This window comes from Schistocerca cancellata, chromosome 1 (genome assembly GCF_023864275.1).
Source record: "Schistocerca cancellata isolate TAMUIC-IGC-003103 chromosome 1, iqSchCanc2.1, whole genome shotgun sequence".
Taxonomy (NCBI): domain Eukaryota; kingdom Metazoa; phylum Arthropoda; class Insecta; order Orthoptera; family Acrididae; genus Schistocerca; species Schistocerca cancellata.
In genome coordinates, this window is record NC_064626.1 from 530,290,706 (window position 1) to 530,316,762 (window position 26,057).

A 26,057-nucleotide genomic window follows, 5' to 3' on the forward strand; every position below is an offset into this window, starting at 1 on the left:
TCGAACCTGCGACCGTAGCGGTCGTGCGGTTCCAGATTGAAGCGCCTAGAATTGCTCGGCCACTCCGACCGGCTGTTGATTAACAACCCTTACGTCAAATATCAGGGAGATTATTAAACAATAAAAAACTAAGTGTCTGTGTTAATTAATCACGTTCTCTTCAAAACAATAAATGAAGTATACTTCTGGTCACTGACGTTGGCATAACCAGGCAACTGGCGCATTGAAATGGCAATAACAAATACAAATGGACAGCATAACAAATGACGGTTTGCTATACCAGACAGAAAGCAACAGAATTGAAACCTGCATTTAGACCGTTAAAAACATTAATTTAAACATAAATCAAATCTATCCAGGAAAACCACGGAACATGCAACAAGATTCTTGGCTGGAAGTGTAAAAAGGTTAAAATTACAGCAGAGTATAAATAAATCTAATCGAGGATAGGTGCTCTTGAGTATATTCTCCTTTGGTATTCCCTAAATCAGAATAGCGTAAGAACAACAAACGATAATTTTACGGAGAGGATTGCACAGCTAAGTTGATCATAAAGAAAAAGGAGCATAATATTCAACAATTATCATACGAGGAATACCGCTACGCGTTATCACTCAGACGACACTGGTGAACAGAAACACTAAATTTCTACCATGGTTGAAATAGTAACTTAAAGTTCAATACCAATCAACGGTGACCAGAAAGGACAATGTTTAACATAAGATTCTCACCAAGTTAATTTTCCTCTGTGACCTTCTTGGAATAACAATTTCATAGCCATTGGGGCCGTGTGCCAATGTTGATGCACTTCCTTCTTGAGGTGACTATAGAAGTTAACAGCCAGGCCTGCACTGCAGGTCCCGAGATGTCCTTCTTAGCCGTAACAGGGAGTGATATGGCCAATTATCACATCTACGTCATGTGCTGAGGCACTGTTCCACCGTTCCTCGATTACACGACGTCCACGGTGGGCCCGACCGCTCGGCCTAAGTCGGCGTACGCTGGTTGCCCCTCTGGAGAAGGAAGGTAAGTAAGTACTTGCCGGTCTAGCAAAGGTAAAGTCACACACACACACACACACATACACGCACACACACACTATAGATCCCACGCACTCACAAGGATCAAACGACATTTCTGTGTTCGATCAGCCAGTGGTCATTTTCAAACTGTCGAAGATAAAAAGAGGACACTAATAGAATAATCGTATAATCTACGAAATCTGTGGAGGAATTATCAACGTAACGATAAAAATAACGGAATCGTACTCAAAAGCATATGCTGCAACAGGGTTCCGTTTTATTGTCAACAATGCCGAAGGCAGCAGTAGATAAGATATCAACGTTTTGTAAGCAAAATGAAACCTGTTTCTATTCGTGGAAGAGAAAATCTACTTCGACACATTTATACTTACTTTCAACTTGGCCAAATGATTTTTAATAATTTTTAAACATAAAATAATTTAAAAGTGCCGTTTAGAAGTTAACGAAGTAATGTAGAAGAAATGAAAAGTAATTAGTTGCATTCGTGTCCGTAAGTAAAAATAAGTGCGCTGTGGACACTGATGTCTACTTGGCGCTGTATTTGTCGTGATGCACAGATGTTACAGCTTCCTATCTTCGTACAATGCTGATTTGTAGACGACGGTACGCGGAAGTCAGATACTGTAACTGGGCGCCAGGCAACGAATAGAGCGGCATACCAGGAAGGTGGAGTAGCGAACCACAGTCGAGCAGTTTGTCATGGATATTCAAGTACTCACAGGTGGAGATTTTAAGTCAGTAAAAACACCACAGTTTGCATCACGAGACAAAAGTTAAAAATTCATTTTTATGTCATCATGAACTTTTACTTCACAACTGATGATACCAATCACTTGAACCATCGTGTTACAATCTTGCAATTTCCTGCGCTGGTGTTTAGTCTGAGAATAGTAAAACATTTATCGCGCTCATCTCACTTTGACTATTTAAGAAAATACGAGGGCATACTAGAGAGTAATGCTTCCAGTTTTTTAATGTGAAAACTCTTAAAGCTTTCTAAACAAAAATACTGCATGTTATCAATGTCCTACGTCTTTATTTTTCGGTCTACGTATTTGAAACTCTCTGCCGCTAGAGGCTTCGAATTGTAACGTTGTGTAACGTAACTGTGTCGGCGTGTGAGAAACTATGTGCTGTGATCGAGTTTCTAATGGAGCATTCTCCCCTTCAGTATAACAACGTGAGACCACACACGATTCCCTCGGGTTCACTGTCATGGCATCCTCCACACAGTCCCGACTTTCCCCCACTCGACTTTCATCTGTTTCCAAAAATTTGTTGAACAAATGCAACAGCTACGACTTCACTTCGATAGCGATGAAGCGGCGAAAGCACAGGTGAAGTTGCAACACTGTCAGTAAGGTCAAACTTGCTACAGAGGACGATATCAACAATATGCTCTTTCGCTGGGATAAATGTGTTTGTCGCCAGGGTGACTCTTCAGAAATAAAAATATAAACATGATGGATAAGGATGTACAATGTTAATAACGTTTATTTCATTTACAAAGCCTTAAGCATCTTCACATAAAAAACTCGGACACTACTTTCATCCACTTCAGGCATAACTTACTACTTATTAACTGGCCCATTTTCAAAACGAGCACATACACAGACTTCTCAAAATAGTCCGTGACAAACAGATAATAATACTCTCTTTTACACTGAAGCACCACAGAAACTGGTGTAGGCACTCGTATTCAAATACAGAGTTACGTAAACAGGCAGAATACGGCGCTGCGGCCAGCAACACCTATATGACAGCAAGTTAGATCGCTTACTGCTGCTGCAATGAGAGGTTATCAAGATTTAAGCGAGTTTCAACGTGGTCTTATAACCGGCGCACGAGCGACGAGACACAGCACCTCCGAGGTAGCGATGAAGTGGGGACTTCCCCGTACGACCATTTCACGTGTTTAACGTGAATATCAGGAATCGGCTAAAACATCAAATCTCTTACATCGCTGTCGCGGGAAAAAGATCCTGCAAGAACGGACTAACGACGACTGAAGAGACTTGTTCAGCGTGACAGAAGTGCAACCCTGCCGCAAATTGCAGCAGATTTCGAAGCGGGGCTGTCAACAAATGTCGGCGTGCAAACCATTCAACGGATTTTCATCGATATGGGCTTTCGTAGCATGTCAACAGGTGACCGTTCAAACTGGTGGAGGCTCTATAACGGTGCGGGCGTGTGCAGCTGGAGTGATCTGGGACCCGTGATACGACTAGATACGACTGACAGGTGACGCATACGTAAGCATCCTGTCTAATCACCTGCATTATGTCCATTGCGCATTCTGATGCTCTTGGGCAATTCCAACAGGACAAAGCGACATCCCACATGTCCAAAATTGCTGCAGGGTGGCTCCAGGAACACTGTTCTGAGTTTAAGCATTTCCGCTGGCCACCGAACTCCGCAGACTTGATAATTATTGAGCATATCTGGGATACCTTGCAACGATTGTGTTGCCAAGGCAGTTCGCTTTCCATCTTGCCTATAATATATGGTCAATAATTATAAGAGATCTCCACTCCCTCGTACTCTTGCGGGTTTATGGACTACCTGCGTGACGACTAAAGCCTGAAGTAGTGATAGAGGGAACTGACACCATGACTTTAAACGTTGACAGGTCATCGGATGTCATCAGAGTAACAGTTCTGCTACTCAATGCTTCTGTAGGTCTGTTGCTAACGTGACACTGAACCAGAGACATTAAGGAAGAACCACAGCCAAAACAATGTCGGGTTGACCTCGTGTACTGATCTACAGAGACGGTCGAGCATTACGGAGGATGCTTGTAAAAACTCACCCGAAATCAGCAGAGAGAATCAGTTTTGCGTTCAGAATTGCCAGTAACAGAACAGCTAGCACAATGGTTCTGCGTCGGGAGTTAAAACGAATATGATACAGTGGTAGAGCAGCTCTTCTTAAGCCACAAATTTCGGCTGTCAGTGTTAAGCGATGCTTGAGTCTGTGAAAGCAGCGATGCTACTGCACGGTGGATAGCTGAAAACGAGTGGCTGGGAACGATGAATTACGGTATACCTGTAGCAAGCAGATGGAAGGGTTTGGCTTTCATGCACACTTAGTGAACGTTACCTGTCAACATGTGTAATCAGGCATGGAGGAGGTCGTGTGGTGTTTGTCTTTCGTGGTTGGGATGGCATGCCCTTACTGTGCTTAAGAAAACACTAAATACAAAGGACGCGAACACAGCACTGTGTACTGCGTACAGTAGAGGAACAATTCGAAGACGATGATTGTTTGTGTCAGCATGACAGCGCACCTCTCACAGAGCAGTAGTGGTTTGTGGATACTAAAATTCCTGAAATGGACTTGCCTGCCCAGAGTATCAACCTGAACCCGAAGGAGCACCTATAGTATGAGTTATAAAATCGAGTCCGTTTACAGACAGGTGGATCGAACATCACTATTTACTCTGGTTTTGGGCTGTTGAGGAAGACTGGGCTGACGTTACTCTACTGCTATTCAAACGACTCATTGAAAGTGTCCGTTACAGTGTTGAAGCCGTAGTAAAAGCGAAGGTCGGGCACATATCACATTAACGTCCGATAATAGGTGTCCAGATACTTTTGATCAGATAGTACAGAATAATGACAATTATACTCATTACAATGACATCGCAACATATGGTAGATGTTTAGGAACTTAGGGCGACCAAGTGTCATTAAAGTTCCCTGGATGCGTAGAATCCTTCGTGCTACTGCTGCGCTGGATGAGTTACATTGGTGCTTAGTACAGAAGTATATTACCAATAACTTCCAAATTACTATAGTGTCGAGAAAGAACAATTAAATATTCTCACTTTTTGAACATATCGTCATTTAGTAGCTCAATGTGTCAATGTGAATCTAGTTAGAATGTTGTTCCAAAATGTAACGTTACAAATCATGAAGTATGTGTGACAATTCTTTATCTTTTGGGCATTGGTGTAGGGGAACCACAACTAAGTTAGAGATCTGCTGGGACCCATAAAAGATGCCATAAATATGCTGCACGACACGGCTATTTACGTGGACCTCCGCGGTTCAATAATTTAAGACGAAGATATGGGACGACCTATCAGGACATAACATGAGCCGTAAGATGTCAACAGTATGATAGATCCACTGTGCAGAACATCAAACTGCATATGCCGACCTCATACACGTTGAAGAGGCTCGAACGCTAACTAGGTAGGCACTTACCTTCAAAACGAAGGAAAGGGGGGCGATCGAGGTAGTCAAGCATCCCATCAACATGAACCCTAATGGCAGTTTTTGGTTTCCATCGCCTTGTCTGCCAACTGTAGCCGACATATGTGCAGAGTACGTTCCTATACGTGTCTGCAAACTCATCCGTGGATAACGCCACCTGACACCTCAAACACAACTACGTCGCAAAAGTAGCTATCTCATGTTTCACCATTGTAGGCCAATAAAAGGCCATGCCAAATAACCACCAACAAAGAACATTAGATCTTCATTCCTCCTTCCCGGACATCCGGTCACACGATGATTGTTATTTACTATCCTCTGTAGGAAATATAGGGCAGTAATAAAATTATGAAAGCTGCATTGCCCCCTTCGTATTACATACCCTGATAAGCTCGTTTGAAATTATGAGCGAAATGTTTATTCAACGTTTTACAAAACCGTGCGTAACCCAGAAGGACTTTATGGAACCAGCCGTCTGTAACCTACGTCAGTTAACTTTTCAATTATCGCATAAATGAAATCTTAATTAAAGAAACCTGTTTCCTAACATTATTTTTTAGGTCAAACACGATGACACAACATGTGCCTTACAAATGGTTTTGACATACGACAACAGATTTTTAATCGTCCTATGTACTGTTGCGCCACACTTCCGCATGGTGAAACACATGTCTCCTGTGCCTGTTCAGGAGACCGATGTTCTAAGCAGGGTGGCGGAACTGAGCTCAGCAACTGCGTGCCATAGCACAAGAATATGCATCCAGTATGGAACAAGATATTGTAGATGTCACCATCGTATGCTTGTAAAAGTCATAGATGTGACAGAGTTATGACAGGGTTTCTGGAGAAGCTAACAATACACAAAAGACAGGACGAATGATGCCGTGTTTTGCCAACGATTACGGCCGCCAACTGCAGCCAAATATGACTAAGAGACCAGGAATGCATGGACTGAGACAGACAGACTGGCCATACTGAATCCTATGAATCCCATTTAATTTAAGCAGTGAGTTGTCTTCGGTGTGTTCAGTTAAACGGCAGGCGCAGGTCACAGAAAGAGGTACGTGCCCACTCAGTCCGTCTTGATCCAGCTGGCTGCCACCATCCAACTTCCCCTTCATTAGCTGCAGGCCACCGTTATTGGCTGCAGGTCTTTTTACATCGACTTGGAACATCTGCACCGTCATTCCACCTCTGGTTGACTACTGTATCCTGATAAAAATCTTCCAGGTAGACCATGGGTTCGAATGTGGGCCACCTATGGGCCTGGCCGCCCCACCACCTGCATGGACACTCTGTCGGGGTTTTATCGCCCTCAGCAGGTGCTCTCTTTCTCTGTCCAAAGTCCGGTGTGGGCACAAGCCATCATCATGATGCCGGAGGCTATAGTTTAATCCAACCTGCTCTGATGTGCTTTCCCCCGAGCTGCAAAGGCAAGCCCAAAGGCATGGCCACTTTCTGCTGTCCGATATTGGCTGCTACCACCACCTGGCATCTGCCTTTGCAGCACCCTATTGTCAGTCGCCATCTCCTGTGGGTGCAGCGTAACTGGCGGCCTGTTACTGATGCCTCCAAGCTTCGCCACCCGTGGCCACCTATATTTCAGAGGCCATTGACTTCTCCAGCTGTGATCCCACCTCTGTAATTGCTACAGAATAAAAGCACCTAGGATGACCGTGACCCATGCCATTATTCTGATGGTGCTCTCTCTACAGTGGGGAAATAGATGGACTAAACAGTCAGAAACTACAAGGAAAGAAATACAGAAGCAGGAGGAAATCTTCGTGAATTACTTCTTGAGGCTAAGAGAAAGTTGGTATTTGAGGTAGTATAACGAGTGTACTTGGAGTTTTCGTCTCCTACTAACGACTAAGGAACATGTGTGCCAAGTGGTAGATTTGATGGCACACTCATACTGCATTGCAAGAAGGGACGGCTGGACGCAGGTGGTAAATTATTAAGGACAGTTTTCGGGAGCATGGACGCAAATCATGTCTGAGAATTAAATGTCACTCTCGGACGCCATGCTGTGCGGTCTGCACGGTATTGGGGCTGCATTCACATAAATAGTTAATGTAGATGACAAACGCTCATACTCATGATGAGTATCAGTTTTTACACGTAGGGCCATCTGCCCAAAGCATACTTCAAAGAACTTAGTTCCATGCCTTTCAGGAACGCTGTACGAGGGGCAGTCAGTAATAGATAATAATCTTGGTGGTCTATGAGAAGCAGCCAATGTGCTTTGCGAATTGGAATTCTTTTTTCTGGTGTGGTATCATTGCTTTAGGCAGAGTAAATGAAGACTTGCCTAAAAAGTTGTAAGAGGGCTAGTGTAAACGAAGAGAAGATTCGACGAAGTCAAGACGCCAATTTTCGAGAAATGCGAACGTGAAGGCAATCAAATTGGGTAAAACATATGGCTGAGTAGTGGAAGAATAACTCAAACTGTTTAAGCTCTGCATGCCCAGTAGTGTACTGCTTGGTTAACGTTGAAAAATTTTTGCCAGTTACATAGACTGTTGCTTTATTTAAAAAAAAATACCTTTGGACAATATTTTGGACCTTGCTGTTTACCGTAGGTGCAACCACAATGCAGGAGTATCTACTAAGAGGCCACACGAACACATGGTTCCTGAAGAGAGGCAGCAGCCTTTCAGTAGTTGCAGGGCTGAAATCTGGATGACTGACTAATCTGGTCTTGTAACATCAATCAAAACGGCCTTACTGTGCTGGTACTGCGAATGGTTGAAAGCAAGAGGAAACGTAATTTTTCTCGAGGGCACGCAGATCTACAGTATAGTTAAATAATGATGGCGTTCCCTTGGATAAAATATTCTGAAGATAAAGTAGTCCCCAACTCGGGTTTCCTGGCAGAAACTACTCAGGAAGACATTGCTATCAGGAGAAACAAAAGTGTCGTTCTGCAGATCGCAGCTGACATTGTCACATCCCTTAATCTGGCAGGTAGGCTAGAAAATTTAAAAGAGGAAATGAAAAGATTATGGTTAGATGTAGTGGAAATTAGTGAAGCTTGGTGGCAGGAGGAACTGGACATCTAGTCAGGTGAATACGAGGTTATAAATACAGAATCAATTAGGGGTAATGAAGGAGCAGGTTTACTAATGAATATTAAAACACGAATGAGGATAAACTGCTACGAACAGCATAGTGAACGCTTTGTTATAGCTAAGGCAGACTCGAAGCCCACACCTACCACAGCAGTATAAGTTTATATGCCAACTAGCTCCTTAGGTGAGGAGGAGGTTGAAGAAATTTATGATCAGATAAAAAAAAAATTAGATAGTTAAGGGAGACGAAAATTTAATAGCCATGGGGGACTGAAATTCGAGAGTAGGTAAAGGCAGAGAAGGAAAAGTCGTAGGTGAATGTGGACTGGAGCAAAGGAATGAAAGAGGAAGCCGCCTGGTGGAATTTTGCACAGAGCATATTGTAATCATAGCTGACACTTTGTTTAAGAATCATAAAAGAAGTTTGTGTGCGTGGAAGAGATCTCGAGATACCGGAAGGTTTCAGATCGTTTAAATATGGTGTGTCAAAAAGAATCATCCGATTTGGAAGCTGCTGTCATGCGCTGTCTGAGTTCATTTATTGTTGTTTATAATGGAGGCACATAGTCTTGTATAAACCTCCACGAGAAATAATCACATACAGTGAGGTCCGATGACCTTGGAGCCCAGTAATGTAAGGTTGACTCATTTGATCCAGTGCGACCGGTCTATCGTTCCGTAATTCTTTGATTTAAAAATTCCCGTTCTTCCAAATGCCAGTGCGGCGGTGCCCCATGCTGTTGGTAAACTAAATCATTCGAATCAGTCTCCAAATGCGGGAAAAGAAAGTTGTGAAGCATATCGATATATGTGCTTCCTGTAATAGTGTTCTCAGCAATGAAAAATAGACCATACTCCTTTTTCCGCGAAACTGCACAAAATACATTACATATTCTCACATTAAGACGGTTCACCTTTCCATTTAAATGGAATGTTACCCCGTCGCTAAAGAACAAAGCGTGGAAGAAAACTATCATCCTCCATCTTGCCAAGAACGAAATTACAGAACTCTACATTTTGAAATTTTAGACATTTTTATTGGCTGAAGTCCTGAAACCGTACGTTATTTAGTTACAGGAACTATATGCAGCCACATCTGTTGCACAAACATTTTGTTAAATTTACCATTGTTTCATCACAATAAAAATTACATGGATTACCTAGATAATGCAATGACATGGCTTGAAATACAATATATTTAATGAGATTACTTCCATAAATTACGTACAAACATAATGTACTTACATGTAATCACATCACGGGTAAAAAAACATCTGGGCAAGAGTGCTCTCGTCGAATAGAAAATGTCACAAGAACAAAAACTAAAATGTAAAAATATATCGTGTTTGTCAAGTGGATAAAATATTTCATTGAAATACAATGACAGCCGTGAGGCCGTGAGGTCGCTTAGGACCAAGAGCTGCCTCAACACAGCCTCTACCGTCAGGCTAAACGGCTAACAGACCGAGGCAGCCATCTAGCAAGAAGAAATCTAATTACAGACAAGAGGAAATTAGACATTGCAAAGACAATTTTAAACATTACAGGTAACAAGCAGGAACCAGCGTATGAAAGTTACAACATATAGTACGAGTCTTATTTACAAAAGAAAATACAGTTCAAGTAATGTACAGAGAAAACATGAAAATGGAAGGGAAAAAGATGTTTAAGAGACTACATTGAGGAGAATATCGCTATTCTGTCCATTTTTAATTAGTGGCTCTATACTTTGAAAAAATTTTTTGTTGCAATTACGCTATACCTAGTACGAAAGTCACGCTGAACGGTTATTACTGACACGCACTGCGCAAAACATAGAACACAAAACGCTCTCTCTCGCCGCGACAACACTTTTACTAGAACTGAAGTGGGGACACACTGCTGCTAGCGGGAACCATATCAAAGTCAAGACTGTGCTCCACAGTGCGTTGTCCACGCACGTATCTCAAATAACACAATAGTTATGATGTTTTTAAATCGGATGAGTCGTCTTGATACATCCTATAAGACTGAGATTTCGGAATCAGATTTTAAATTGTAAGGCATTTCCAGCGACAGATGTGGCCTGTGACCAAGATTTATTGGTTATGAACTGCAGATTAAAACTGACGAAACTGCAAAAAGACAGGAATTTAAGGAGGTGGGACCTGGATAAACTGAAAGATCCAGAGGTTGCAGAGACTTTCAGAGGGAGTATAATAAAACAATTGAAAAGATCAGGGTAGCTTTGAGAGATGAAATGGTGATGGCAGCAGAGGATCAAGTGGGTAAAAAGACGAGGGCTAGTAGAAATCCTTCGGTAACACAATACGTACCGAATTTAATCGATGAGAGGCGAAAATATAAAACTGCAATAAATGAAGCAGGTGAAAGGATACAAACGTGTAAAAAATGAGACCGACAGGAAGTTCAGAATGGCTAAGCAGGAATGGCTAGAGGACACATGTAAGAATGTAGAAGCAAATATCACTAGGGGTATAACAGATGCTGCCTACAGGAAAATCAAAGACACCTATGGAAAAAAGAGAGGCACCTGCATGAATATAAAGAACTCAGGCGGAAAAAAAACATTCCTATGCAAAGACGGGAAAGCAGAAGGGTGGCCGGGGTATGTAGAGGGTGCAGACAAGGGAGAAGTACTTGAGGGCAATATTATGCAAGTGGAAGAGGATGTACATGAAGAAGGGAGATATGATACTGCGTGAAAATTTTTACAAAGCATTATAAGACTTAAGTCGAAAGGACGCCCCGGGATAGACTATATTTCGTTAGAGCTACAGATAGCTTTCGGAGAGCCAGCCACGACAAAACTGTTCCATCTGGTGAGCAAGAGGTATGAAACAGGCGAAATATCCTCAGACTTCGAGAAGAATGTAATAACACAACTTCCAAAGAAATCAGATGCTGACACGTGTGAAAATTACCTAAATATCATTTGAATAAGCCACGGCTGCAAAATAATAACACGAATCGTTTATAGAATAATGGAAAAACTTGTAGAAACCGACATCAGACATTTTCAGTTTGGATTCCGGAGAAAGGAAGACGCGAGGCAGTACTGAACCCTATTGCTTCTTTTAGAAGATAGGTTAAGGAAAGGCAAACCTGCGTTTATAACATTTTTAGACTTAGAGAAAGCTTTTGACCACAGTGATTGGAACACTCCCTTTCAAATTCTAAGGATGCCAGGGGTACAATATGGGCAGCAAAAGGCTGTTTAAGACATTTACGGAAACCAGATGGCAGATATAAGAGTAGAGGTGCATGAAAGGGAAGTAGAGGTTGAGAAGGGAGTAGGCAGATTTGTAGCCTATCCCTGGTGTTATTTACTCTGTAGATTGAGCAAGCAGTAAATGAAACAAAAGAAAAATTTGGAGTTGATGGTAAGGTCCAGCATGTTCGAGATTTGCCAGTGACATTGCAGTTATATCAGAGGCAGTAAAGAACTTGGAAAAGCAGTTGAGTGGAATGGACAGTGTCCTGAAAGGAGGATATAAGATGAACACCAACAAAATCAAAATGAGGATAATGGAATGTAGTGGAACGAAACCAAGTGATGCTGAGGGAATTAGATTAGGAAATCAGAGACTTAAAGTAATAGATGAATTTTGCTATTTGGGAAGCAATATACCTGATGATGGTCGAAGTAGGAGTGATATACAATGTAGACTGACAATGGCAAAAAAAGCGTTTCTGAGAAAGTTAAATTTGTTAACATGGAGAAAATGAAGCTTTTGAAGTGTGCTGCTGCAGATGAATGTTGAAGATTATAAGGGAAGGTTACATAACTGATGACGAGATACTGAACAGAACTGGGGAGAAATTTGAGGCACAACCTGACTAAAAGAAGGGATCGTTTGGTAAGACACATTGTGAGGCATCAAGGGATCACAATTTAGTTCTGGAAGGAAGCATGGAGGGTAAAAATAGTATAGGGGGACCAATAGTTGAATTCATTAAGCAGACTCAGAAGGATGTAAATTGCATCAGTTACCCGAAGATGAAGAAGCTTGCATAGGATAGAGTAGCGTCGAGAGCTGCGTCAAACCAACCTTTCGACTGACGATTACAACAGCAAGGGGTACTGTGCTGACTTGTTGAGGGGTAAAGGAGCTCAGTATCGGTAGAAATTGCACAGTGGAAGTAACTTAGGCTCAGGAGACAGAAAAGACTTGATCTGGAGACTTGATGGTGAGCTGATACGTGGCAGTCGGAGGCAGTTCACATCGCTCGTCACGCAATGCGCATCTGAGTACTGAATGAGGCGAGAGATTGCAGCTTGAGCGAGCAGGATGAGAGAATTGACGTGCATTTGTTGACGCGCTCCTGGGCTTACACGCGTTTCGGAATCCAATACATTTTGGGGCTGACTGAAGCTTCGTTATGACTCAATCGAAAATATTAGTTGCATGTGTAGTTTCCCATGCACCTAGAGGATCCTGCACCAATCGTAATCAAATGAAACCGCTCTGAAATCTGCAACGTGATGGCCCATGTTGCGGTGGATTCAGGAGGGCGGATTAGTACTGACCCATGTTAACAAACGATAATTTTCTTGATCTCTCCATTTCTTGTGCTCTAACAGTCCCCATTACAATTTAATATTCCTGTACGCTAGCAGAGAATTTTGTAACAAAATCGGATTGATGATCGCCACTATTTCATAGTGTAGTTAGTTGAACACTCTGTTTGCGATCTATCTTTTGTGAGGTGCAACACCCATGTCTCATGTTTGCCAGGACCATCCCTGTTCTAATGGTAGTCCATAGCGCGAACCACTTTCTGTTAAACGCTTATGAGCCCATGAAGAGATATAAACTATCGCCCAGTCCAACCAATGCGGATCATTGCGACAACCCCAGGGTAATGTCGAAGGCTCAGATTCACCCTCACATCACGATTATTGTGATTATATTAATTGGCATCGATTCTCACTGTACAGTATCGTTATTAACAATCATAATTTGGTGGTTTTGATAGGATTGATTTTCATGTTGGTAGATATTCTATATTTATATTATGCCTGCCATATACCTGCCATATACTAGGTTGTGAGAATCAGGAAAGTGTAATCTACACATTTAACATTCTTTTCATAACGTTAGTCAAATGAGGTTCATTAACTGATTGTTGGTAATTAATTTGTTTATAACAAAGCATAGTTTCACTAGTTCTGGAGTTGATCGTTCAACTTACAAGAGTAGTTCAGTTACAAGAAAGATCAGGAAAGTTAGAATATTTTCTTAATTGTATATAGGAGAAACTCGATTCCTATTAGACAGGGAGTAATCGAAAAATATACAGTTAAATACTAAGCGGGGCAATGTTCAATATTGAAGTAAGTGGCTGTTTACAACCACACATTTTTAGTTTTTTTCGCAAACAGCTCGTTTGCGAGCACATGTTGACTGAAACGTTCTTGTTCATCTGTATTATTCTGTCGCTATTATTTATGACACACCGTGTGTACCTCTATGTGCCTAGCCTGATACCACACAGCGCTTGTTCTGTGTCATGCGCGAAGTGTTATGAAAGTACAGTCTATTTATGCTGTACCAGCAACCCCTCTCGCGCTGCCTCGCGAATGCATTGGATCATGACGGAAATACTGTTATTACACCGCTTACATCATATACGTATACAGGGCGTTAACACACCCTTTTGCATCATATCCGATACCGCATTACGTTGCAGGCTTCAGAGAGGTTTCATTTGATTACGATTGGTACAGGAACCTCTAGGTGCATTGTTTACAAACACTGCCGCTGCTGGCTGTGTGCGCCTGGCCTTGCATCGAGTGCGGTTCGCACCACCGGCGGCTCCTGCGCTCTAATTGCAGCGCGGGCAGCGGCAGCGGCAGGGGCAGGGTCCGCTGATTGGGCATTTCCGCAGCTTCCGCCGCCTCCCCTACGAACGCGCGCGGACATCCCGTTAAGTACCGGAGATAGAGCGGCCCTGCGCTGCAGCCGGCTGTTTCCCCGCATTACACCGCTCAGCGCTCGTACAGTGGATCCGCGCAACGGCCGCGCCATTTGTTTCTGTCCCTACTAGACTGCGAAAGTCCAGCGGCGATGTTCTACTGCCGCTTTTGATTTTTATCTAATACTTTAGGGCTGTCACGTCTGCTACGGTTTCACTGAAACCTACTGGCAGCTACCTCTGGACGGTGAAAATTTGTTACAACATACATGGCAAACAGTTACCGCAGAATAACGACTACGCTGCAATTCATTGACACAGAAGTAGCGTGAGCACAATGGAAGAAAAATCGACCAAACGGTTTTTTTTTGTTTACTTCGGATCCATGCCACGCTCCGCAATTAATTCTTAATTTTACACTGTTGTAAAAAATGAAATTGAATGATCCGTCGCATGGCAGTTTTGGTCGGGAGATCCCATCTTTGGTTAGCGGTCGCCTGGTGCAAGTCTTTCTATTCAACGCCATTATCGCAGTTCCCCCAGAATTTGCTCGTCTTTGTAATGCATATCAGATGAAATAGTTAGGGCAAACATCCAGCCTAAAGCAAAGAAAATCTCCAACTCCGCCGCGAACAGAAACGGGCATCCCACGATGTAGAGGTAGCGATGCTAACCACGTTTTCTTTTATCGTTTAGATGTCATTTTTTATGTCTCTTCGTCAGTGTTTGTGTGCGCTTGTCACATGACATTTCTCAAATTTCATCGATGAGAGCTCCACTCAGTTTCGTTGTTACATAGGGTGTCGAATCCTGTCATCTAAGTCCCTGAGCTACCATGCAAGTGGCAGCTGGACTACAAGCTACGGACACTATTGTAAAATTTTAATCTTAGGTCATCTACAACTACCAGCGTTGTTAAGGAGACAGTGACTTACCATAGTCTATGTTGCCTGCCCGAAGAGAAAATTAACGACCGCCTGCTCAGCGGCTAGTTACGCCATTTTCGTGGTTTCCCCAGACCGATTTTGGTGTCTGGCGGCTATGTCGCATGGTTACCACCGCTTGTGCCGAAGCCGAAAGAGCCACAATGTCCATGACCTCTGCTATCGATACATCCGTCTATGGGAAAGGTGTAATAGTCATCAAAAAACTGCGATGTCAAGTATTTTCGTATTTGTCCGCTGAATGTGTTGTACGTGAAATACACCAGTTTGCCTAGCAGTGAGTGTAGATGTATATGTAAGACATTCTCGGTTTTCTTACCACGTCAATTCGGGATGAAACCTCGAGCTTTCGACGATAGCCTGCATCGTCATCGTCAGGAGCAACTGACTGTCTTCACTGTTGATGAGGTGGCCTTTTATAGTCCGTGGACGGCTTCTGATTGGTCGGTTTGTGATTGGTCGGCGATTACGTACTGCTGTTGCAGCCGGTGTCAGTGTCTGCTCTGGTGGCGCCATCGCCTCCGTTGGGAGGTAACCCCTGGAAGAAATGTCTCTGCTGCTTCTCTGCATCGCAATCGTTGTTTCTTCCTGTGAGTGTTCAGCATTTCTACACTTCCTTTTTTTTATTTTTTTTTTCAGAGCGCTGCCTTTATAGCGCGTGAACCATCGCCATTCTTTCGGAACACGTACTTCAGGTGGTTAATTTCGGACTTCAAGTGGTCCTTGTCAGAAACAGTTTTAACTCTATATGTCAACGTGTTCAAAGCGGCTCTCTTCTGAGCATGATGATGGAACCTCTGTGCATTAAGGTATAAATCGGCATGCGTCGGCCTATGGTATACAGAGTGGCCGAGACGCCCGTCCGCATTGTTGTAATAAAACGTCTAAGAGCCGTTTTTTCCTTCTCCATCTCGATAGTGAACCGGATGTTCAGATGTATGCTGTTCATGTGTTCCATGATTTGTTCGAGAGCTTCTGCACACTCACAGGATGAAACAACGATTGCAGTTCTACCTTTTTGTGGCAATATAAGCAGCAAAATTGGAAGAATCCAGGGTAGACGGGGTATAAGACAGATTTTTCGTCCTCCTAAGAAAGTCAAGGAGATGTTGCGCCCTGTTAAGGACAGTCTCGGCCTCAGGGTCCTTGGAATTTATAATAACCCCTGTGAATGTGGAATCAATTATATAGGTCAGACCATTCGTACCGTTTCCGACCGCGGTGCAGAACGCCAACGCCATATTAAAAATAGAGAACTGGAGAAATTGGCAATTGCTGAGCACATTCTCACGAACAAAGATAAAATATTGTTAGATAAACAAAAATTCTGTCACATGAGTCCACATACTAAGATTCTGTTATTAAGGAGGCTGTTGAAATAATAATGAGGGAGGAAAACTTTAACTGTGATAGCGGATACTCTCTGAGCGGTGCATGGAAACGAGCGCTCGATGCAGAGAAGCAGCAGAGACATCCCTTCCAAGGTTTACGTTTCAACGGAGGCTTTGGCGCCACCAGCGCACACATTGACACCGTCTGCGACTGCAGTACGTAATCGCCGACCAATCAGAAGCCATCCACGGGCTATAAAAAAGGCTACCACAGAAGCAATGAAGACAGTCAGTTGCTCCGGACGATGTCGATGGAGGCTACCGTCGAAAGCTCGAGATTTCATCCCGAATTGACGTGAGAAGGAAACCGAGAATGTTTACATATAAGTGCCGTCACGAAAGACTTCGTTCTAAGTGTAGATCCATGGTTAATTAGAACGTCCAAACTGTCATCTTTGGTATGGTAGCTTATCACAAGGCGAAACACGTACACTGCCGGCAAAAAAATGTAACTACCTCAGGAAAATATACTTTTTTAACACTTAAGAGCACTGGTAGTTCATAATTGTAGGAAGGTATGATAACAAATTCAGATTAATGAAACACACGTATCACATTAAAGGGTCCATAAACACTTGCATAATTACTCAGTGTATCCTCCTTGGCGGCAATATAGGCGTGTATCCCCGCAAAAGGTGCTGCATGGCAGTCTGTGGTGAATTGCCCTAAGCATCTTGCACCTTTTGTCGAAATTAGGCTGTGGCCCTTGCAGGTCCTGAAGACGGAATAAGTTCTCGCTTCATTATATCGCGTAGTCGTTCATAGGCGAGAAATCAGGTGATATTACTGGTCAGAGCAGGTCTTGTACACAACGAAGGTTATGTTGTATCGCAGCAGCCGTATGTGGACGTACGTTATCCTGCTGACGAAGCACATCACCTTCCTGTCGAAAAAATTGCAGTAGCACACGGGCAGCCGTATGTGGACGCACGTTACCCTGCTGACGAAGCACATCACCTTCCTGTCGAAGAAATGGCAGTAGTACACGGATATCAACCTTTGCAGTGTAACGGTTACTGGTTACCTGTAGAAACACCTAATGTGACCGCAAGTTGTAACTGATGAAGGCTGGGATGGGACCTGTGTGCCTGGTGGAATGCACTCTCGAATACGCAGCTCACCAGCTCTACGCCATACAAGTGTACTTGAATCACTGGCATAACGACAGAACACACGTTCATGCTGAAGAAAACAGGGTGTCACTCCATTGTCCAGTCAACTTTTACACGATTCCAGAGTGACCATACTTGCTGGTATCGAGTTCTCAGTGGTTGCCTGGCTGCAGGCACACCTGTTCATAGACCTGTTGCAAGTAGACAGTTCCCAGTAGTAGATTATGATGTAGCAGGGAGCACCATGTGCTCGGATCACGTAACTGGGTGATGTTCGGTCGTCCACCGCTGCTCGTACAATGCGTCGATCTTGATGAGCATCTGTACTGCGTGAACTTCGAGAACTTGGTGTACAGCTGTGAGAATGTTCCATAGAATACTGTTGAGGGCAGTATCTCAAGAAATTCGTCGACACGTCGATCCTGCTTCCCACAGGCCCAATTGGATAAAGCTGTACAGAAAATCATCTAACAATTGAAGCATAGTTATACCCTAGAATGAATGTTGCAGATATTGTTCACCTCTAAACTCAGCTGAGTTATTGCTTGCAGAGCCAAAGCAAAAGATGCGCAGACAGTTCTCCTGAGCGCCATCTGATCGGCCGTGACCGTAGCAAATGAATCACTGACATCAGAGTCCCTCAGCATGCGCATCTTATAACCTGGTGCCGCAGGGCCAGTAGGTCGCATATAGGTCACGTCGTCGACACATTACGACACTGTCTGCCAATTGAAGATACACATTCAGCAGAAAGTGCGGCACAAAACAAATGGAAACGAGACAAGCATGTTCGCTAGCTCGTAAGACATATTGCAAGGAAATCTCTGTCTTCCACAAGGGCACGTTGTGAGAGAGTGACATAGCAGTTACAGCCTGTTAGGTGAATATAACAGAATAAGCAGTCTATATGAGGTCATTACGAACCGAACCTTGGGTCATAGTCTAATGCTATCTTCCTTTAAATACGGCAGCTCTCTTTATGATTTAATCATTGGGATCAGTGAAATTCACAGTGCTAATACTCTACTCCATGATTACGACACTGTAGTGAATATATGTCCTAGACGCTGCAGCACAGTATATGAACCAGCCAAAGACTTACTCAAGGCGAACAGCTTCATACGATGAACTTCATACTGTTCGCCGCCTGCCATCTGCTGACGGGAGAACTGACTGTTTTTAGACACCAAAACATAGCAGGATGCTGCCAGCACGGAACTTCAACGCGGAAGCCAGAAACAGGAGCTCTTGGGGTCCGCGTTACAGTTCATCTCTGAGGGGCCTCTCAGGGCTGAAAGCTACAAGCGGTAGGGAGGAAATCAGCAGACCCCCACGATTACCGATACCAGGTACATTCCGGAAGGGTCATCGCAGAATTTGGAGTAGGGCTGCAGACACTTCAGCAGGCTACCACGAGAAGCACTTCGTGCAGGGAAACGACCGAACTTGCTCATCAACAACACGCCGTAGTGCCAGTGTCGCTAAAATCTCTTGGGCGTGCAACCGCTGGGCTGATTCGATGAAAGTCAGCTGGAGTCCAACAAGCACCTGGATGAGCAACAGTCGAGGCTGGTGCAAAAGGACGACGAATTGCAAACATTGAGAATAAATGACTGAACTCTAGTAATGTTTTACCAGCGTCGTTGACGTTTTATAGATTCCCAGTAGCTATCCTTCACTCAGAAGTGAATACGCTCAGCCCCTCGATACTGAAGTAAATGGGCTAAAACTATCTTAACATTCCTGAAAAAAGTTATGTGGAGAATTGAATTTATAGTTCGAATCTAACGTTTTTAACGAAAACGTAATTTAACAGAAGGGGAAAATGGATATTGCGTCTGATCATTTAATGCTAAACTGACAATCTGTGTCATGTGTTTGTTGATTTCTAGTTCTTTCAGTAGGGCCTTACTTGATAAAATGTAAAACTTCAAATTCTAAAATATATGAATGTTTTTCTGCTAAAAGATTATCAGCAAAGGTTGAATCTTTAAGACCCTAGTCTCCAATTTCTCTCATGTTCATATAGCCTAGTTGCCATTGATTTGCCTGACTGACCAATATGCACTTTTTCACATTATTTGCAATAATTTTGTACACACCATTCTGTGCCAAAGGTCGCGGTTTGTTTCATTATTGAATCAAACTTATTTTATTGGTACTACAAAATGCAGGCCTGTAGCTGCGAGACTTCAACCTTTTTGAAGTTACAAAGACAGGTGCAAATTAACATTTATTGGCCATATATCAAAAAAGTTTGTCTCGCAGCTAAAGGCCTGCATTTAAAAATAACAACAACATATTAAAATTTTTATTCTATATTGAAGGGTGTAAAGCTAGTTCGCGTCCGTAGTTGAAAACTACACGTGCACCCTGGGTAACGCTAAATGAACTAGCACCATACTGGCGACCAGACAATCGGTAAACGATCTCCTGGTCATAATCAAATAACGATGACTCACAGAAAACGGAATGCTGAGTGTCCTTCTGAGGGCAACTTGATTAGACAGCCAACTTAATATTGAAGGCATAAGTAAAGCCAAATGCCAATACATGCATAAAATATTAACATTGTACAACATTGACATAGTTGCAATCCAGGAGACCCATACAGAAAACGATGAACAGCTAAGATCAAGAGGTAAAATAACGGGCTATGACCTGATAGGTGCTACACATCACAGGCATTATGGTACAGCAACGTACGTTAGAAAGGACATAGAGGATGCAGTCCTTATTTCTACATCTACCACATGTGATATCCACGAAGTTACTGTAAAAGTAGGTGAACTAACAGTAAACAACATATACAAACCTCCAGGCCACTCGTGGCCTCCACAAGTTCTACAACCCCTGCCTCACCCCACAATATATGTGGGTGACTTCAACAGCCACCACGAACTGTGGAAATACCGCACATCTGACCAGAATGGTGAAGACTTTGTGAAATGGGCTGAAAATTGTAATACACAGCTAATCTCTGACGCCAAAGACCAAAGTACATTTTAGACAGCTGCATGGGGAAATGAAACCAACCATGATCTACGCTTTGTTACGGCTGACACTAATAACAAACCTATACCAGCCTCCCGCAGAATACTTGGGGACTTCCCTTACTCCCAACATCGTCTGGTGCTCATAGAAATAGGCCTTACTACCCCCCCTCCTAATTTCATCGTATCCTCGGCCCAGATGGAACTTTGGGAAAGCGGACTGGGCTACTTTCTCATAAAAACTTGATAAACGCCTTGGATGGATACAAACTTATAAAAATTACAAAATATTTGTGGGAGCAGTCATCAGCTCAGCTAAGAACAGCATTCCCCGGGGATTTAGAAAAGAATACGTGCTGGGGTGGAACGAAGAGAGTGAGCACCTCTATAAACAGTTCCTAGAGCATGGGGATAGAGAGATTGCAGATGACTTATTGCACAGTCTGGACGCTGCCAGGCGCACTAAATGGATAGAGACTGTTGAGGAAATGGACTTCACAAAATCAAGCAGAAAGGCGTGGTAGCTACTTCGGAAGCTTGGTGGCAGTAGCAGGAACCAACGACCAACCAGCTCTATTTCTCCAAACACAGATTCGGCGCACATCAGTAAAACCTCTAGAGCTCCAGGGGATCGAGCTCATACCATAAAAGTTAAAAAGGAACTTAAAAAGTTGAAATCTTTGGTAGGGAACAATTCACTACACTCGCAGCCCTTCTCAATCGAAGAGATAACACTGGCTCTGAGAGACATCAAGCCACGGAAAGCCCCAGGTTTTTATGGAATTCATCCAGAGTTTCTGATTCACTGCGGTAAATTTGCAAAATTATGGCTTGCACAGTTCTTCTCCAGCATGATGGAAACTGGAAGAATACCAAATACCCTTAAGAAAGCAAAAATCATAGCGATACTGAAATCAGGTAAACCGAATGACCAACCAAACAGCTACCGCCCAATTGCCCTTCTTAGCATGATCTACAAACTACTGAAGAGACTTATATGTAACAGAATAAGTCCAGATATCCTAAAGTGTATCCCTGTGGAACAAGCAGGCTTCCGGCCAAACAGGAGCTGCACAGATCAAGTCCTCTCACTAACTTCCTACATCGAGGCAGGCTTCCAAAGACAAGAAAAAACATCCGTGGTATTTATAGACCTGACAGCGGCTTATGATACTGTATGGAGGCAAGGCCTGATTTACAAACTACTCCGCATCGTGCCATGTTTGAAAATGGCTAACCTTACCAACGAGATGCTCTGCAACAGACCATTCCAGGTGATACTTGGAAATTATAGGAGCAAAACAATGAAGCTCAATAATGGCTTGCCCCAAGGATCAGTCCTGGCTCCGCTACTTTTCAGCATGTATAAAGCCGATATGCCTAATATTAAATCTGAAAAGTTTGGATATGGAGATGACTGGGCCATAGCTACACAACATCGAGATATGGAGCATACTGAGACTGTCCTGACAAGCGACTTGCCCTTGCTGGGAACGTACTTTCGTGAATGGAGACTACAACCTAGTCCAACTAAAACTGAGGCTATGTCTTTCCACCTGAATAATAAATTGGCTAACAGACGCCTTAAGATATATTTTGATAACAATATTCTGCCTTCTAATAAAAATCCAAAATACCTGGGAGTGACATTAGATAGAACTCTGAGCTACAAACAACTCCTCATCAACACTGCTGCAAAAATCCGTACTAGGAACAATATCATTCAGAAACTATGTGGCACCAGCTGGGGCTCCTCCGCCTCTACCTTTCGATGCTCTGCTTTGGGACTTGTCTACTCTGCGGCAGAGTACTGTTCCCCTGTTTGGCTAAAGAACGCTCACACCAAGATGGTGGACAAAGTTCTGAACCCAACTATGAGGATTATTTCAGGTACAATAAAATCGACCTCCATTCACTGGCTACCTGTACTGAGCCACATACCGCCACCTCACTTACGAAGAGAACATGCGCTTCTCAGAGAATTTACAAAAATACAAGACAACCCGCAACTTCCGATTCACGCTTTGAGCAATGGCATTGACAGAGATAGATTGCGCTCTATACATCCACCTCTTATAAGGGCCAAAGATCTGGAGGAAAATGGTTTCTGTCTTGAAGAACGCTGGAAAGTGGAATGGGAAGAATCAGCACCACCACGGGTAAGCACCTTACTGAAACCGTCGAACAGACCTCCAGCCTTTGGCTTACCACGTAAAACCTGGACCATCCTCAACAAGATCAGGACGGGCCACGGTCGATGTGCGGACTCTCTACACAAATGGGGAAGAGCACCATCCCCAAAGTGCGACTGCGGCGCTGAGAAGCAGACGATCCGGCACATCATTGCAGAGTGCCCTCTGAGAGCCTACTCAGGTCAAAGAACGGACTTCCTGGATTCGACTTTAAGTGCAGTTCAATATATTAAAAACCTAAATCTTAATTTGTAATTATATATATGTTGTTCATGACATAACTGTATTTAATTCTTTATGTCTTGTTTTTAGTGCCAAAGTTATAAAGTTATTGTAGCAGCTTATTTCTCTATAAACGTGATTTGTACTTGCCATAAGCTAAATAAAATAAATCTATATTAAAGACAAAATTCACAACCATTGGTACAGATTGGTGTACATAAAACACTTGCAAACTGTGCGAGAAAGTTTATATTGACCAGTCCGGTAAAGCTGTGGCAATTAGACTACGTGAATGTGGGAGTACCAGGAGATAAAGGAAGAAAGATTAGACCTTTGCTGATTATCTTTCAGCAGAAAGCCATTCATATGATGCAGAATGTGAAGTGTTACATCCTGTGAATCTAAATAGAAAGATCACACTGCTGGAAGCACTGGAAATCAACCTACACATGACGAAGAATGCCAGCCTAGTAATAAATTATCAAACTCAATTTTCCAATTTTGTAAATTAATTTTGCGTTACAGAAATTAGATTCAAACTATAAATCCATCTTATTTATCTTATTTTTTATATATAAATAGGAACTTTGTTTACATCCTTTTTTCGTTAATGTAATTACTTCTGTTTGACAAAAAATGCCCCTCTACGTAAAAAGTCTGTCATTTTTGCATCTTATTTTCAAAAAATATCTGTGTAAGCCCCACATCACGTTTATCTGCGTTTGCGACATTCAGTTGCCATCTGAAGATTGGCTCAGAAGCCGAAAGCCGATTCGTGATCAAATGTATATAGCGTAAAGGCGCCAAGTTGCAGTACCCAGTTGTTTTTGGCCTCTGAATACCATACCTTTAAATCAATTATTCCAAAAAGTTTTATGTAACACCATGCAGATGAATGGATAACAGACACCCCTACAATACCTCTTGGGCTAACTGCTGTTAACTGTGGCATCTGTGAGTTGCTTGAAGGCTGAGCGGCTGGAAAGCCGGCTGTATAAGATATCCATGTTCAGGGTTGATTTTTTGTTTGTGGGTCAGGAGCTGAAGTGGCATTAGCAATCGCCGAAAAGTGTGTGCGGGCCGACACTCGATGTCGGGACCTTTGCCTCTAGTGGGAAAGTGCTCCACCATCTGAGCTACCGAAATACGACTCACGACCCGTCTTCACAGCTTCAATTCTGCCATTACCTGGTCTCCTAACTTCCCAACTTAACAGAAGCTCCAAATTTTAAACGTGTCTGCTTGGTTCAGTGGCCGTTTATAAACTAAAATTGAAGCAAATGAACTCACGGTCACAATTTTTAGTCTTATTAACCAGTTCTCAACACTTCTAAGAGTGCCTTCATCAGAATTTAGACATTCAAAGTGGTTTATAACATAATTACAAATTTATGGAAAAAAGTTTTTATATATAAAAAAGTGTACAGGTTGCAACGGACTGAGGCGCCCGCGTTAACAAGTGCGGCAGGTGAACATGACATTGCAGCGAGGGCGCCATCTAATAGCCGCAGGTACAACTTGGCTACTTAACATTCAAATAAAGGCAGGCAAAAATTATACTGAATATTGTGTACATAATATAAAGGCCAATATTTTGTTTAACAGCGACAGATACAGTAACATTTTGTCTACATCAGATCTTAGAAGTACAGTTTGAAGCATAATAACGTCATTATGGAAAATACAGAAAGGGCTGTATAACACAGCATGTAGAAAACGATATAACATGAAGTATAGCCAATAAATTGAAAATTATGCAATGGCTTAGATGGGAAAAAAAATCGTTGAACTGCACGAGGAGACCCGAAATTAAATGTCAAGTAACGGCTTTACACCGTTAAAGAAATTATTGTTACGCAACTGCAGCTGATCATTGAGAATGACGGCATCATTTCGAGAAATATGTTTAAAAATCTCTAATTCTTCAAGAATTTCTAATTTACGCCCCTTCTTTTCGGTGTGCAAGATGTTGCTATCGGAAACACCTTTAGGCACATGACCTGTAATCAGAAGATGGTCGGGAAAAGACGAATTTTTGGGGCTAGTGCCATTTTTTCATAAAATTTGTTCTTTATACCTTATTATAAAGGCACGTCCTCTTTGTCCTAAGTAGCAGGAAGAGCAGGTATCGCAGAAAATTTTATAGACGCCAGAACCTTCTAAAGGGGAAACAGTCGATTTTAAATTATGGATGAAGGTTTTTTTTTTTTTCAAGTTCCACATCTACATCCATACTCCGCAAGCCACCTGACGGTGCGTGGTGGAGGGTACCTAGAGTATTATTGGTAGAAAAGGCAACGTTGCAATTATATTTATTACGCAGATGACGTTGGATCTGATAGGAGATGGGCCCCAGGAAAGGAATAGAAAAATATTTTTAGGGTTGGATTCAGTGATAGAGGTGCCGAGGCTAGAAACTCTTTCACCAGTTTTCTTTCTGAGGATGTCATCTGCTATGCTAGGTCTATACTCATTATTAACTGCTATCGTTCTGAGTGAGTTGTTTTCGTCATTGAACTTTTCTTTCGAAAGTGGAATGGATGTAGCTCGGTGAATGGCAGAGTGAAAAAAGGCGTTTTTACGAGGCCGTGGATGCGTGAAAGACGCAGGAACGATCTGATCAGTATATGTTTCTTTACGAAAAATATTGAATGAGATTTTATTTTCTTCTATTGTAAGCGTCATGTCAAGAAAGTATAATTGGAAAGCGTCGTTTTCAAGTTTAGTGGTGAAAGATATTATCTCATGATACATGCAACTCTCTTAGAATGAAATGATAATTAAATCAAGACCCTCAGCGTTGATATGTTTTATCCTCATGGCCTCTTCGCGAGATATAAGTAGGAGAGAGCAGTATACTGCTTGACACTTCGGTGAAGGTATGTTCTCAAAACTTCAAAAGCCCGTAACGAGCTACTGAGCGTCCCTCCTGCAGAGTCTTCCACTCGAGTTT